Source organism: Leucopleurus acutus (genome assembly GCF_964270905.1).
Source record: "Leucopleurus acutus genome assembly, chromosome: 1".
NCBI lineage: Eukaryota > Metazoa > Chordata > Mammalia > Artiodactyla > Delphinidae > Leucopleurus > Leucopleurus acutus.
The window spans coordinates 5581860-5597045 of NC_139142.1; positions in this window are offsets into that span (position 1 = coordinate 5581860).

The window sequence follows — 15186 nt, forward strand, 5'->3', positions numbered from 1 at the left end:
GACCTCTGGGACAACATTAAGCACACCAACATTCAAATTATAGGGGTTCCAGAAGAAGAAGAGAAAAAGAAAGGGACTGAGAAAATATTTGGAGAGATTATAGTTGAAAACTTCCCTAATATGGGAAAGCAAGTAGTTAATCAAGTCCAGGAAGCACAGAGAGTCCCATACAGGGTAAATCCAAGGAGAAATACGCCAAGACACATATTAGTCAAACTGTCAAAAATTAAATACAAAGAAAACATATTAAAAGCAGCAAGGGAAAAACAACAAATAACACACAAGGGAATCCCCATAAGGTTAACAGCTGATCTTTCAGCAGAAACTCTGCAAGCCAGAAGGGAGTGGCAGGACATACTGAAAGTGATGAAGGAGAAAAGCCTGCAACCAAGATTACTCTACCCAGCAAGGATCTCATTCAGATTTGATGGAGAAATTAAAACCTTTACAGACAAGCAAAAGCTGAGAGAGTTCAGCACCACCAAACCAGCTCTACAACAACTGCTAAAGGAACTTCTCTAGGCAAGAAACACAAGAGAAGGAAAAGACCTACAATAATGAACCCAAAACAATTAAGAAAATGGGAATGGGAACATACATATCGATAATTACCTTAAATGTAAATGGACTAAATGCTCCCACCAAAAGACACAGATTGGCTGAATGGATACAGAAACAGGACACATATATTTGCTGTATACAAGAGACCCACTTCAGACCTAGAGACACATACAGACTGAAAGTAAGGGGATGGAAAAAGGTATTTCATGCAAATGGAAACCAAAAGAAAGCTGGAGTAGCAATTCTCATATCAGACAAAATAGACTTTAAAATAAAGACTATTAGAAGAGACAAAGAAGGACACTACATAATGATCAAGGGATCGATCCAAGAAGAAGATATAACAATTGTAAATATTTATGCACCCAATATAGGAGCACCTCAATACATAAGGCAAATACTAACAGCCATAAAAGGGGAAATCGACAGTAACACATTCATAGTAGGGGACTTTAACACCCCACTTTCACCAATGGACAGATCATCCAAAATGAAAATAAATAAGGAAACACAAGCTTTAAATGATACATTAAACAAGATGGACTTAATTGATATTTATAGGACATTCCATCCGAAAACAACAGAATACACATTTTTCTCAAGTGCTCATGGAACATTCTCCAGGAGAGATCATATCTTGGGTCACAAATCAAGGCTTGGTAAATTTAAGAAAATTGAAATTGTATCAAGTATCTTTTCCGACCACAACACTATGAGACTAGATATCAATTACAGGAAAAGATCTGTAAAAAATCCAAACACATGGAGGTTAAACAATACACTACTTAATAACGAAGTGATCACTGAAGAAGTCAAAGAGGAAATCAAAAAATACCTAGAAACAAATGACAATGGAGACACGACAACTCAAAATCTATGGGATGCAGCAAAAGCAGTTATAACAGGGAAGTTTATAGCAATACAACCCTACCTTAAGAAACAGGAAACATCTCGAATAAACAACCTAACCTTGCACCTAAAGCAATTAGAGAAAGAAGAACAAAAAAACCCCAAAGTTAGCAGAAGGAAAGAAATCATAAAAATCAGATCAGAAATAAATGAAAAAGAAATGAAAGAAATGATAGCAAAGATCAATAAAACTAAAAGCTGGTTCTTTGAAAGGATAAACAAAATTGATAAACCATTAGCCAGACTCATCAAGAAAAAAAGGGAGAAGACTGAAATCAATAGAATTAGAAATGAAAAAGGAGACGTAACAACTGACACTGCAGAAATACAAAAGATCATGAGAGATTACTACAAGCAACTCTATGCCAATAAAATGGACAACCTGAAAGAAATGGACAAATTCTTAGAAAGGCACAACCTGCCAAGACTGAATCAGGAAGAAATAGAAAATATGAATAGACCAATCACCAGCACTGAAATTGAAACTGTGATTAAAAATCTTCCAACAAACAAAAGCCCAGGACCAGATGGCTTCACAGGCGAATTCTATCAAACATTTAGAGAAGAGCTATCACCTATCCTTCTCAAACTCTTCCAAAATATAGCAGAGGGAGGAACACTCCCCAACTCATTCTACGAGGCCACCATCATCCTGATACCAAAACCAGACAAGGATGTCACAAAGAAAGAAAACTACAGGCCAATATCACTGATGAACATAGATGCAAAAATCCTCAACAAAGTACTAGCAAACAGAATCCAACAGCACATTAAAAGGATCATACACCATGATCAAGTGGGGTTTATTCCAGGAATGCAGGGATTCTTCAATATATGCAAATCTATCAATGTGATAAACCATATTAACAAATTGAAGGAGAAAAACCATATGATCATCTCAATAGATGCAGAGAAAGCTTTTGACAAAATTCAACACCCATTTATGATAAAAACCCTGCAGAAAGTAGGCATAGAGGGAACTTTCCTCAACATAATAAAGGCCATATATGACAAGCCCACAGCAAACATCATCCTCAATGGTGAAAAACTGAAAGCATTTCCACTAAGATCAGGAAAAAGACAAGGTTGCCCACTCTCACCACTATTATTCAACATTGTTTTGGAAGTTTTAGCCACAGCAATCAGAGAAGAAAAGGAAATAAAAGGAATCCAAATCGGAAAAGAAGAAGTAAAGCTGTCACTGTTTGCAGATTACATGATCCTATACATAGAGAACCCTAAAGATGCTACCAGAAAACTACTAGAGCTAATCAATGAATTTGGTAAAGTGGCAGGATACAAAATTAATGCACAGAAATCTCTGGCATTCCAGAGATTTCTATATGATGAAAATCTGAATATATATACTAATATATACTAATGATGAAAAATCTGAAAGTGAAATCAAGAAAACAGTCCCATTTGCCATTGCAACAAAAAGAATAAAATATCTAGGAATAAACCTACCTAAGGAGACAAAAGACCTGTATGCAGAAAATTATGACACTGATGAAAGAAATTAAAGATGATACAAAGAGATGGAGAGATATACCATGTTCTTGGATTGGAAGAATCAACATTGTGAAAAGGACTCTACTACCCAAAGCAATCTACAGATTCAATGCAATCCCTATCAAACTACCACTGGCATTTTGCACAGAACTAGAACAAAAAATTTCACAATTTGTATGGAAACACAAAAGACACCGAAGAGCCAAAGCAATCTTGAGAACGAAAAACAGAGCTGGAGAAATCAGGCTTCCTGACTTCAGACTATACTACAAAGCTACAGTAATCAAGACAGTATGGTACTGGCACAAAAACAGAAATATAGATCAATGGAACAGGATAGAAAGCCCAGAGATAAACCCACGCACATATGGTCACCTTATCTTTGATAAAGGAGGCAGGAATGTACAGTGGAGAAAGGACAGCCTCTTCAATAAGTGGTGCTGGGAAAACTGGACAGCTACATGTAAAAGTATGAGATTGGATCACTCCCTAACACCATGCACAAAGATAAGCTCAAGGTGGATTAAAGACCTAAATGTAAGGCCAGAAACTATCAAACTCTTAGAGGAAAACATAGGCAGACCACTCTGACATAAATCACAGCAAGATCCTTTTTGACCCACCTCCTAGAGAAATGGAAATAAAAACAAAAATAAACAAATGGGAGCTAATGAAACTTTAAAGCTTTTGCGCAGCAAAGGAAACCATAAACAAGACCAAAAGACAACCCTCAGAATGGGAGAAAATATTTGCAAATGAAGCAACTGACAAAGGATTAATCTCCAAAATTTATAAGCAGGTCATGCAGCTCAATAACAAAAAAACAAACAACCCAATCCAAAAATGGGCAGAAGACCTAAATAGACATTTCTCCAAAGAAGATATACAGACTGCCAAAAAACACATGAACGAATGCTCAACTTCACTAATCATTAGAGAAATGCAAATCAAAACTACAATGAGATATCATCTCACACCAGTCAGAATGGCCATCTTCAAAAAATCTACAAACAATAAATGCTGGAGAGGGTGTGGAGAAAAGGGAACACTCTTACACTGTTGGTGGGAATGTAAATTGATACAGCCACTGTGGAGAACAGTATGGAGGTTCCTTAAAAAACTACAAATAGAACTACCATATGACCCCAGCAATCCCACTACTGGGCATATACCGTAAGAAAACCATAATTCAAAAAGAGTCATGTACCAAAATGTTCATTGCAGCTCTATTTACAATAGTCTGGAGATGGAAACAACCTGAGTGTCCATCATCGGATGAATGGATAAAGAAGATGTGGCACATATATACAATGGAATATTACTCAGCCATAAAAAGAAACGAAATTGAGCTATTTGTAATGAGGTGGATAGACCTAGAATCTGTCATACAGAGTGAAGTAAGTCAGAAAGAGAGAGACAAATACCGTATGCTAACACATATATATGGAATTTAAGAAAAAAAATGTCATGAAGAACCTAGGGGTGAAACAGGCATAAAGACACAGACTTACTAGAGAATGGACTTGAGGCTATGGGGAGGGGGAAGGGTAAACTGTGACAAAGCGAGAGAGAGGCATGGACATATATACACTACCAAACGTAAGGTAGATAGCTAGTGGGAAGCAGCCGCATAGCACAGGGAGATCAGCTTGGTGCTTTGTGACCGCCTGGAGGGGTGGGATAGGGAGGGTGGGAGGGAGGGAGATGCAAGCGGGAAGAGATATGGGAACATATGTATATATATAACTGATTCATTTTGTTGTGAAGCTGAAACTAATATACCATTGTAAAGCAATTATACTCCAATAAAGATGTTAAAATGAAAAAAAATACAGCAGTAAAACTTAATGAACTAAAGTTACATCTATCAAAATGGAAAACCATGTGAACATGATATTGAGTAAAAATGTGATGTGCAGAAAAAAAAGTACGTGTGTGTATGTGAAGTGATACATACATTTGTGGTAAAATATATGGGAATGGATGGTTATAGTAGATATTGAGTTAGTCATTTTCTTTTCTTCTGAGAGGACAGAGTTGGAGTTGAGATTAGAAAGGAATACATAGATTACTAAATTTTGCTGATAATAGTTTACTTCTTAAACTAGGTGGTGATAATACCTGGGTTTCCTGTGTTTTGAAGTCTTTGGGGCAATCTTGTCTTGAATTGGTTAGTTTAGCACACTTATGTTTATTTATATTATTGATTTATTTTGACTGTTTCTGTTGTCTTAGTTTGTGATTTCCCTTTTTCCACTTTTTCTATGATTCTCTTGTCTTCTTTCTTGCTTTTTGATTGTCTTAAAAAATTATCCATTTGCTCTTTTTCCTTATTTCATTTTTACTCTACCTCTATTGTTTTGAAATTTATTCTTTTTTTCCTATTGTTTTTCTGATTGTCCTGGACATTTTACCATGCATGTTTAACTTGACAGCATACTAAATTAATATCTTCAACTCCTTTGGATAATAAAAGGACCTTCGAATACCCAGAATCAAATCAACACCCTCTCAACTTACATGGTACTGTTGTTTAATATCTTACTTCTGTTATTTTCTGTAACTTTATAAATAAGACAATTGTTATTTTAGACACACATTGCTTTGCTAGTTTTCATACATGTTTACCAGCTTCTTAGCTCACTATTGCTTCTTGCATCTCATGCTGTCCCTTTTTGGATCATTTTCTTTCCTTCCTTAGGGAAGGTCTGCTGGTTTACCACCAACTATGTATATCTGAATATAACTTTGTTTCGTGTTTGCTGTTTCTAGGCACACAGTCTTGTGAAGTACACAATTCTGGATCTGCAGTAAATGCATCTCCACGTGTGGAAGGCTCTATTCTATGACTTCTGGCTGCCATTGTTGGAGTTGAAAAGTTTGTTCTCAGCCTTACTGTAATTCCTTTGAATATTATCTCTTCTTTTTGTGGCCACTTTTAAAATATTATTTTTGTTTTTGGTATTTTAAAGATTCACTATAGGATGTCAGAGAGGATTTAAGACATTTAATCTTACTTGAAATATATTATGATTCCTGAATCTTGGATTTCCATCTCCCATTTGTTCTAGAAAGTTCTCAGCTATTATCTCTTTAAATACAATCTCTCATCTAATATCTCTACACTCTCCTCTGGGACTCTGATTAGGTCTATGTTAGAGTTTCTCATTCTATTCTTCATAACTCTTACATTTCCCTTTATATTTTCTAGTTCCTTGTTTCTTAGTATATTATTTTGGTAATTCAATCAGACTCTTGGGACCACAAATTTTAATTTTAGTTGTGTATAATCCACCACTCATTGAGTTATTTTCAAAGTTAATTAAATTTTTTATTTTTAGAAGTTCCAACTAGTTTTCAAATCTGTTTGGTCATTGCTGATAATCTTTTGTTGATCGTTCATCTTTGTGATTCCAACCTTTCTTTCTTGATGCACTTCAAACATTGTTATATATTGTTGTTATATATTGTGTGTCAGACTATTCAATGTCTGCAATCTTTGGGCATTTAAAGTTTGTTCTCACTGCCACTCATGGGTACTTGCCTCCTTCTGTTTCTGTGACCTTTCATTGTGAGGTCATTGCTTAGCCCTAATCCCTGGGACACTTGTGAGCCTAAATTGGGGATGCTTTCTTCCAGAGATTTCTTTTTCTTTTTCTTTTTTTTTTTGTGGTACATGGGCCTCTCACTGTTGTGGCCTCTCCCGTTGCGGAGCACAGGCTCTGGACGTGCAGGCTCAGCGGCCATGGCTCATGGGCCCAGCTGCTCCGCGGCATGTGGGATCTTCCCGGACCGGGGCACGAACCCATGTCCCCTGCATCGGCAGGCGGACTCCCAACCACTGTGCCACCAGGGAAGCCCTTCTTCCAGAGATTTCTATCTGGTTCTGCTGTGAGTCAGGACCATCAAAGACCTGGAGACACATGTACCACCTTTGAGCATCCCAGATCTGCAAGATTCCCAGGCTCAGCTCCTCCACCTTGCTCTTGACTGTAGGGTCACGATCCCAATGGCAATGTATTTATTGGTGCTCACCCTCAAGACAAGCAAACTCCTGCTTTCTGTGCACTGCTAGCTTGTCCCAGATCCAGGTCTAGCTCATATTTTGGGGAGGAATAGGGTGGGACATTTGGAAACTTCCACATGCCTTTGCCAACCTAGTAATATGTCAAAAGTGAATGTTTATCAGGATAGTCTTTTTTCTTTTTTTTTTTTTTTTGACATGAGAGGGTGCCTTGGAAGACTTGGTCTGCCATACTCCCAGAGTGGAAGTTATTCTATTATACTGTACTAACCTTTTTACTCCCTCAGCTCTCATAAATATTGCATAATAAAGGCAATCCTACTATCTACCTTGAAGTATTATTATGAGGATTAGAAAGCCTAGAAAGCCGCCAACATTTAGCAGATGCTAAATAAATGATCACTAATAACAATCATGATGGTGATTAAATATTTGCTGAACTTAATTGAACATGTATTGATTGTTAAAGATGCATAGACACTGTACATATATTACCTCCCTTAATCTTGTAATGCTGTTAGGTAGGTAATATTCTCCTTATTTTATAGTCTAGGAAACTGAAGATCAGAGATGATAATGAACAGCATTCTTATTAAATGATATAAAATATATGATAGTGCCTAATTCATTCATTCTTTCAACAGATACTTACTGAGTGCCTCTGTAGTGTTTGCATTAGAAGGGTTCTGGATAGAATCTTCTTCAAGGTGGGCTCAGGCCCTCTAAGCCAATGGCCCCTAGGAATAACCATGCTCCTATAGATTAGCTGGAGCTGGGGAGCCCTGAGTCATAAGCACTATGATGCAACTTTGAGTTAAGGGGCAGCTGGACTGCGCGAGTTACGATGTGCTGTTGGTATTTAGGCATTAGTAATATCATTAGAAGGGAATGGGCTCCTGAGTGTGTGCAGCCTGTCTCATACTATCCGGTGCTCTTGGTGAGAGCAGGGCTATGAGCCTCGGGCCCTCCGGTTCTCTCCAAGAGCTGGCTGGGGCGACAGGAAGTGCGCAGCATTCTGGTTACTGCTGGTCACCTACTGGAATCTGCTATGATTCCTCGCCACACCCAGCTCTTCCAGGGGCCTTCAGGTTGCTATGAGACCGCCCCCACCTGCTCCACATTCTGGGTCCCACAGTCTGTTGGGATGGTGAGACCTGCGCCTGGGAGTCAGACCCTCTCTTGCAGGTCCCCTCAGTCTGGGGAAGACAGACTGAGGCATCAGGCTTATGGACAGTGGTGCATGAAGGTCCAGGGCTTAGAGGTAGCCACCTGCCTTGGCTCCACCTTGGGAACTGTCAGCTCAGTCTGTAAACAGGATGAAACTTTTTATGTGCATTTACACATGGGGACGTGTGATGGTGAGAGGGATGAGGATGGGGGAGAGAACGAGGGCAGGCCTTTTATTCTTTTCATCCAATGAGCACTCCTTTAGGACTTCCCTGGCGGTCCAGTGGTTGACTCCGTGCTTGCCATGCAGGCGGCCCGGGTTCGATCCCTGGTCAGGGAAGTTCTGCATGCTGTGCAGTGCAGCCAAAAACAAACAAACAAACCACAAAACAAACCAAACCAGCACTCCTTTATCGAGCACAGCTTGAGAGTCAGAAAGGGGATCTGGACCTGATTCTGTCTCGATTCTGAGCCCATGCTCCTGCCACTGGTAATAATACCCACCTCCCAGGGTGGTTACAAAGCTTGGAGAGACCACGTGCGTGGCCAGCGCAGTACCTGGCATGTCAGAACTCGGTCTATGCCATCTTCTTTCTTTCTCTGAGCAAAAAGAAATCTTAAAAGGAAGTGAAAATCTGTTGCCTTGGAGAAGTTTGAGAAGGAACCAGAAAGTGTGTGGGAAGGAACTCGTTCAGCCTCAGCCTGGGCGGCCGCAGCGGCTCTGGTGGGCTCTGGTGGGCTCTGACTCCCGGCGTCCCCTGCTGATGGGGGCATGTAACCACCTCCTTCCCCCAGGTTTTATTTTCCCCCACCTCAGCCACATGGTCTGGCAATTATCACGGGAGGAAGGGCTGGAGAGTTTGCCCCTTCAACAATGAACTTTGCCACACTAAGTCTTATCTTTTATTTATTGTGATTATGCTTATAACGAAGAACTGCAAATCTGACAGATTGAATATCAGCTTGGAGGCTGTACTTTTCATAGTTCTTGCGGTTTGGGTGGATTTGGGGGAGAGAGGTTCTTTGGGAAGAACACAGTTTTTATAGGAGTAGTCATTACAGAACATGATTACATTGTATGTATCTAACTGTGCAGAAATGATGCTAGCAAACATTCCTCCTTTATTTCCCCGAGTCAAAGAAGACTTGGAGGTTTAACAAGCTGAAAGGAACCCAGGCAGTGGGATGAGGAAGGTGTGAAGAAGTGGCCTCTGCCTCCTTCCAGCTGCTCCTGGGAAGCGGCAGAGGGTCCGATGTGCAGCATGCAGATTCAACCTTCCCCTTTGGATGTGTCACTTCATGACTCTGAGCTCGTTACACATTCATAAGGTGAGGTTCTGGTTGTCTGCGGCTGTGTAGCAGACCAGCCCACATGGTGGGATAAACCAACACTCACTTATTATTATTATCTCTCCTGCTTCAGGGGGTGACTGGGCTCAGCTGGACGGTCCTTGCTCAGCATCACTCGGGGTTGTGGTCAGATGTTGGCTGGACTGGAGACGTTTGAACGCATCCTCGTGCACGTGTCAGGTGGGTGCTGTGGACCGTTGGCTGGGATCTCAGAGGGGCTGTGGGTCAGGACATCCACACGTGGCCTTCCCGTGGCCCTTGGGCCCCCGCATGGCATGGCGGCTGGGTTTCAGGAGCGAGTGTCCCGTGAGGCAAGAGGAAGCTGCTGTGCCGTCTGTGACCGAGCTTCAGAAGTCATGCAGCTCCACATCGGCTGTCCTCTGCTGTTGGACACTCACCAAGGCCCCTAGGAGCAGCTCTTGTTGGGGGAGAGGCAAGGCTCTGAGATGTACTGTGGCCACTTCTGGAAAGTACAGTAAGAATTGGCATCTGGGTCACTGTGAGTGTAAACGGAACAACATTGATAGGCAGTGAGGTCTGGGTTTCTGATTCTGAGTCTGGTTTTACCACTTACCAGCCGTGGGACAAGCCAACCACACTCCGGGGTGTCTGGCCACTCGGGGCCGGGCTGACAAGGGAGGAAGGGTGGGCGGTCCTTCACTGACTCCAGGGATTTCTCCTGTTTTCCTTTGCTGGTGTGTCTCATCGGCTGCGGCCGATTTGTCCAGTGTTCAAGGCCTTCCTTGTTCTTTCAGATCATTATGATTCTAAGGAAAGATTGTGGGTTTATTAGATGGCAAGTCACATTGGAGGCTGTCCCTTTCACGGCCCTTTGATTTGGGCAGACGGAGGAGTTAGATCATTGGTAATACCTCTCTTCCTGGATCACAGCAAAGACTAAATGGAATAATGTGCAGGAAACTGGGAGTGTAGGAGGTAGTGGCATGTGGACTAAGTGTGGACTTTGGGACCTGAAGCACTTGGGTTTGGATCCTGGTTCATCACCTGGGGACCTTGGAGAAGGCAGGTTCGGTGTCCGAGCCTCTGTCTTCATAGCTCTAAGATGGGACGATGCCCAGGGTTACCATGTTGTGTAAGTACAAGGGGCACCTCTCACAGCCTAGTCTGTGTGGACCGTGCCCCCTGGAGGTGTGCAGGCACGGAAGGGAAGGGCTTGCGTGAGCCTGGGCACAGGAGACTCAGCGAAGGCTGCTGGCTCTCCCTGCCCTACCTCCCCCGGACCCTCGGTGGGAGCAGTGAGGTTTCCATCTTATCTGGGTCCTTCTGGGTCCTGTTGTACCCAAACAGCACCACCCAGCTCCTCCTGGAGAGGCAGCGTCCTGGTCACTCGCACCCCGCAGCCCTGGGAAAGGGGCACTTGCTTTAAGGAGAGAGGCACGAAGCCAAAGGCTCCCTCGCTGTGGTTCACATTCAGATTGAAAGGTCACGTGGGCCTTTCATAAGGCTGCGCAGGGGGCACTTTGGTTTTGTGATTGGTCCAGCACGTCCCTCCTCAGCGACCTGGCTCAACTATTCCGTCCTTCCCCTTCAAGGCCAGCAGGTGAAATGGTTAGGTTTACGCCTGGCCTTCACACAAACCTGGCTTTGAATTCCCAGCACTTGTACCATCACTCGCCGGCCTGGACAGCTGAGTCTTGCTTTTGTTATCTACAAAACGGGTACAATGACTCCTACCTGTCAGGCTGGATGTGTGGATTCAATGAGATAAAGCCCGTGTGATTGATTAATGAATTAAGCAGTGTCGATCCTGTGTTTGTTGAGCGTTCAGGCCGTATTCACGTTGCTGGGGGTGTGAATAGACAACGTCCCGGTGATTAGGGAGAAGAAGCAGATACAACCAAGTAAACGAGTCAGGCTGCTACCGTCAGATGGTGACCCATGCATGTGTGTGTGTGGGGTGGAGACTGTGTGGGGGGCGGGGTTTGTCTAGAAGGACTGGGCTGATGAGGTGGGCTTTGAGCAGAGCCTGGAGGGAGGGGGGAGTGAGCACGTGGCTCTTTGTGGGAAGAGAGCATCAGGGCAGAGGGAACAGCATGGACTTTCTTCACTGGCAGACTAGATAGGAGGCTGGGGCTGGACTGGAGGGGGAGGAACGGGCCAGACGGACATGACCTTGATGGCCACCATAAATAAGTCAGTCTTAGATCAAAGTGAGATGGGAGGTGGACGGGAAATGCCCTGTCTTCTCCTGTCCTCCGCGCCTTTCTCTTAGTGTTTGACGACCCTTTAATACACATGGAAAGAATGCACATTATTTGTAAATATCTCTTCTTTCTTTTTTTTACCTTCTTTGCAGCTTCCCCTCTTCCTCTAAGAACAGAGAAGATCTACTCTGGAGTGTGAAGTAAATCCACATTCTTGCATCTAACTGGCATGTTGAGAAGCAGTGTATGTGTCTCATTTTCCACTCTGTACATCAGGTCGAATAACCCTCACAGCAGCCCTACGAGGCAGTGTTATTACGCCCATGGAGCGGAAGAGGAAACTGAGACCAATAGAGGTGAGAGAGGTGGTCAAGGTCACAGGGCTTGCAGAGGGCAGATGGGACTTGAACCCAGGTTTACGTGACTCTGGATTGTTTCCTCAACCTTGGCTGATGAGGTCAAGTCCTGGGTCCAGCCAATGACATCTGATGCTGTCAGTCTCTCCTCCTCTGCCCGCTTCCAGCATTTGGCTTCTGTAGCTGATGTGGGTGTGAGATGTGGGCTTCTCCATCAATGTGCCAGGCTTAACGGGGCTAAGGGGATTTTTTTAAGTGATGACGGACATAAATCATTTGGTATAGAAGATGCCTAATTGCTGCCGGCGTCAAAAAAAAAAAAAAAAAAAAAAGAGAGAAAGGAAAGCAGCTTGCACAGTAGTTCCAAACAGAACATTGAGTCCAACAGGAACTGGAGGGGAAAGCATTCCCGGGAGAGGCGTGAGCTGAGGGCACGGGCTGGCTCTTAGAGATGCTGGAGTGCATCTTGTCCTGAACGGCAGGCAAAGCACCAGCAATGACGACCATAGACGTGGAGTGTTAGGCCAGGGGAGTGGAGTCCTTCAAACCAGGCACGTGCAGATATTTCTTAGAATAACTCAGCCAGTGGCATGTCGTTCAGTGGTTCCCAAACTGCAATGTCCAAGTCATCTAGGAGGCCTGTTTAACGAAATCCAGATTCTCTGACCAAACCCCCAGAGATTCTGACTCAGTCCTGTAGGGTGGGTCCTGGAATCTTGATTTTTAACAGTCATTCCAAGGGGTTCTTGTGCAGGAGGTTTGAGAAATGCGTGCACAGGAGGATGAGTGCGTGACCTGGTGCTTTTCTGTTGTGGGTTTGAAGCTGCTGTGACCCAACCCAAGAGACCTAACCTTTACTTCCTTTCGACCTTTACTTCCCCCTGCTGTAAAACGAACCATAAGAATGTCCACTTTGGAGGGTTGCTGGAGGAATGTGGGATCACGTGCATAAAGTTGGTTCAGTTTTGTGTTTGTAGTTTGTAAGGAGTAGACTCAGCCCCCAAGTGGAAGACTGGTTAGTGATGCCCAAACATCAAGTGATTGGGGCTCCAGGTCTGGCAGACACTGGCTACATCAATGATAATTCAGTCCTTTGGGACTCAGACAGGAAGTCTTCCTTCCTGCCCTCAAGGAGCCTTCCTTAGGCCTCTACTTTGAGCTTCCAGTACCTTCTATGTTCCTCTGTCCTGAAATATTCTCACACTTCATTAAAGCAGGCTGTTTGTGTATTCATGCACTGGGCTGTCTTGCTCATCCTTTTAGCTCTAGGACCCAACACTTAACACATTTTGCAATGTTGTAATCAGGACATGAAAGCAATTTTGTAGGCTGCCCCCTTGGCCTCTCATCATACAATGAGCATTTGTCCAGGTTACAAAGTTTGTATTGTTATCATTTTTGATGGCTGCCTAATAGTCTACTGAGGTGTTGTCCTATCAATGTTTAAAGGACTCCCTCGTTGAGCATCTTTATTTTGGCCATTATAAATAATATGGAAGTGAATATCTTTGTGTCCCTGGTTTGTGTAATGAGCTCCTGAAAATTAACAAGAAAACTAGCAGACTCTAGTAGTAAACAATTTAAATAGATAATTCTAACATGATGGGATGCAATTGGCAAGCATGTAGAAAAATGGCCAACCTCACAAGGTAGAGCATGCAAAATAAAACAATGCCTGGTATTTTACCCATTAGATTAGGAAAATTAAAAATAATAGTAATGGTTACTCTTTGGAACACAGAGTCATCTTCTTTGTAAAGAAGCAGCTTCTGTGTGATGCTGGGATCCAGCCTGGAGGTGGAGGGAGGGATAAGAGAAGCCTCTAGGAAGAAGCGATTCTTGACCTTGGACTTGAAGGATCAGTAGTTGTTCATTCAACAGATGGAAGAGTAGAAATAGGGAGACACAAGCAGCCCAAGCAGAGGAAATGGCATTGTGCCCGTGTATGTGTGCCTACGTGCGTGTGTGTGCATGCAGGGAGGTGAGTGAGTGGGTGGGTGGGTACTCAGCTGTGTCAAAACCAGAGGCTGGTTGGATGTGTGGGGATTGTAGATCATGAAAACCTTCTGTGCCATGGGGGAGTATCCCCTGAAGGTGATAGGGTGACACTGAGTCAGAGAAGGGACATGGCTGAATTTGGATTTTAGGAAGATCTCACTGGCTGCTGGGTAGAGGATGGAGGCAGGGAGGCCAGGTAAGAGGCTGTTGTAATGGCCTAGGGGAGGAATGTTGACCCTGGGTGTTACAGACTAAATGTTTGTGTATCCCTCCACCCCCTCACCCCCTGCAACCAAATTCATATGTTGAAGCCCTAACTCCCAGGGTGACTGTATTTGGACACAGGGTCTGTGAGGAGGTGAAAAGGACTAAATGAGGTCTTAAGGGTGGTGCCTTAATTCCATAGGGCTGGTACCCTTATAAGAAGAGGAAGAGATACCAAACCCTCTCTCTCTCCTGCCATATAATGTTATGGTGAGAAGGTGGCTGTCTACAGGAAGAGAGTCCCAGTAAGAACCAAATCGACCTTGATCTTGGACGTCCCCGCTTCCAGAATGATGAGAAATAAATGACCGAGTCAGATCACCCTGTCTGTTTTGTTATAGCAGCCTGAGCAGACTAAGTCACTGGGCCCGTGTGAAGGCAGATTGGATGAATTCCCCAATTTTAGGAGCTCACCTTCACTTTTCCAAATGCCCTCCTCCAGGCACATTTCCTGGGGCGGGTGCCTCTGTGCCATGTCCATCCTGGCCCACGGGGACTCCTGGAAGCCTGCGATGGCCCCATGAGCTCGTGCACATTGCAAACTCTGCTAATTGCGCATCAACTGATTGCATAATGCAGTTAGTTATCTGCTAGTGAGTTGAGGCCCAAATGTTGCTCTTTGCAGGGTAATTATGCTGGATAAGTGAATGGCTGGAATATCTACAAGATTTTGTCCCTTGGTCGATTTCTTTTCTCAGAAGACAGCCGCTGTGTGGGGTACAACAGAAGAGAGAAAATATCTCTGGGGCTTACGCAACATGGCGACGGGAAAGCTTGTGGTGTTTGAGAAAGAAACATGCAAAACATTAAGTTTGTGTAGAAAAGAGCATACAACTGTTCCATCCTTGAAATGCATATGTTCCGCCGGTTGATTGGCACA